The sequence below is a fragment of the Amblyomma mixtum genome, unplaced genomic scaffold, assembly GCF_055824585.1.
Source record: "Amblyomma mixtum isolate Tamu unplaced genomic scaffold, ASM5582458v1 scaffold_12, whole genome shotgun sequence".
NCBI lineage: Eukaryota > Metazoa > Arthropoda > Arachnida > Ixodida > Ixodidae > Amblyomma > Amblyomma mixtum.
The window spans coordinates 12,783,643-12,786,378 of NW_028317651.1; positions in this window are offsets into that span (position 1 = coordinate 12,783,643).

The window sequence follows — 2,736 nt, forward strand, 5'->3', positions numbered from 1 at the left end:
CGAAAATCCGGAACTCCAAAACTCCAAAAGTGCAAAAATCCAAAACTCCAAAGCTCTAAAACTCCAAAAGTCCAATAATCCGAAACTCCGAAAGTCCAAAACTCCAAAAATCCAAGACTCCAAAAATCCAAAACTCCAAAAATCCAAGACTCGAAAACTCCAAAACTGCAAAAATCCAAAACTCCAAAATTCCGAAACTCAGAAACTCCAAAACTCGGAAACTCCAAAACTCCGAACCTCCAAAATCTCCAACACTCCACAACACCGAATCTCCAAAACTCCGAAAACTAAAATTCCATACCTCCGAAATCCAAACTTCTAAAACTCCAAAACTACAAAACTACAAAATTCTGGAACAACAAAATCCCGAATCTCCAAAAATCCATACCTCCAAAACTCCGAAACTAAAAAACTCCAAAAGTGCAAAAATCCAAAACTCCAAAACTCAAAAACTCCAAAACTCCAAAAATCCAAAACTCCAAAACTCCAAAGCTCCGAAACTCCGAAAATCCAAAACACCAAAACTCCAAAACTCTGAAACTCCAAAACTCCAAAACTCCAAAACTCCAAAACTACAAAATTACGAAACTCCAAAACTCCGAAACTCCAAAACTGCGAAACTCGAAAACTCCAAAACTCCGAAACCCCGAAAGTCCAAAAATCAAAAACTCCAAAACTCCGAAACTCCAAAACTCCAATAATCTGCAACTCTGAAAATCCAAAGCTCCAAAAATCCAAAACACAAAAACTCCAATGCTCCAAAATTCAAAACTCCAAATATCCAAAACTCCAAAAATCGAAAACTTAAAAACTCCAAAAATCGAAAAATCCGAAGCTCCAAAAATTCCGAAACTCGGAAACTCCAAAACTCGGAAACTCCAAAACTCCGAACCTCCAAAATCTCCAAAACTCCACAACCCCGAATCTCCAAAACTCCGAAAACTCCAAAATTCCATACCTCCAAAATCCAAACTTCTAAAAGTCCAAAACTACAAAACTACAAAATTCTGGAACAACAAAACCCCGAATCTCCAAAAATCCATACCTCCAAAACTCCGAAACTCCAAAACTCCAAAAGTGCAAAAATCCAAAACTCCAAAACTCACAAATCCAAAACTGGGAAACTCCAAAACTCGGAAACTCCAAATCTCCGAACCTCCAAAATCTCCAAAAATCCACAACCCCGAATCTCCAAAACTCCGAAAACTCCAAAATTCCATACCTCCAAAATCCAAACTTCTAAAACTCCAAAACTACAAAACTACAAAATTCTGGAACAACAAAATCCGAATCTCCAAAAATCCATACCTCCAAAACTCCGAAACTCCAAAACTCCAAAAGTGCAAAAATCCAAAACTCCAAAACTCAAAAACTCCAAAACTCCAAAAATCCAAAACTCCAAATCTCCGAAACTCCGAAAATCCAAAACACCAAAACTCCAAAACTCTGAAACTCCAAAACTCCAAAACTACAAAATTACGAAACTCCAAATCTGCAAAAATCCAGAACTCCAAAACTCCAAAGCTCTAAAACTCCAGACGTCCAATAATCCGAAACTCCGAAAGTCCAAAACTCCAAACATCCAAAACTCCAAAAATCCAAACCTTAAAATTCGAAACTCCAAAACTCCAAAATTCCGAAACTCCAAAACTCCGAAACTCCGAAAATCTGGAACTCCAAAACTCCAAAGCTATAAAACTCCAAAAGTCCAATAATCCGAAACTCCGAAAGTCCAAAACTCCAAAAATCCAAAACTCCAAAAATCGAAAACTCCAAAACTCCAAAACTGCAAAAATCCAAAACTCCAAAATTTCGAAACTCGGAAGCTCCAAAACTCCGAACCTCCAAAATCTCCAAAGCTCTAAAACTCCAAAACTCCAACACTCCAAAAATCCAAAACTCCAAAATTCCGAAACTCGGAAACTCCGAAACTCGGAAACTCCAAAACTCCGAACCTCCAAAACTCCACAACCCCTCAAAACTCAAAACCTCCAAAAATCCAAAACACCAAAACTCCAATGCTTTAAAAATCCAAAACTCCAAAAATCCAAAACTCCAAAAATCGAAAACTCCACAAATCCGAAACTCCAAAACTCCGAAACTCCAAAACTCTGCAACTCCAAAACTCCGAAACTCACAAACTCCGAAACTCCGCAACCCCGAATCTCCAAAACTCTGAAACTCCAAAACTCCGAAACTCCAAAAATCCAGAACTCCAAAACTCCAAAGCTGTAAAACTCCAAATGTCCAATAATCCGAAACTCCGAAAGTCCAAAACTCAAACAATCCAAAACTCCAAAAATCCAAAACTCCAAAAATCCAAAACTCCAAAAATCCGAAACTCTGAAAATTCAATAATCCGAAACTCCAAAAATCCGGAACTCCACAACCCCGATTCTCCATACGGCGCAACTCCCAAACTAAAAAACTCCGAAACTCCAAAACTCCGAAACTCGGAAACTCCAAAACTCCAAAACTACAAAATTCTGGAACTCCAAAATTCTGAATCTCCAAAAATCCATACCTCCAAAACTCCAAAACTCCGGAACTCCAAAACTCAAAAATTCCGAAAATCCACAACCCTGAACCTCAAAAACTCCGAAACTCCAAAACTCCAAAGCTCCAAAACTCCAAAACTCCGAAACTCCAAAACTGCGAAACTCGAAAACTCCAAAACTCCGAAACCCCGAAAGTCCAAAAATTAAAAACTCCAAAACTCCGAAACTCCAAAACTCC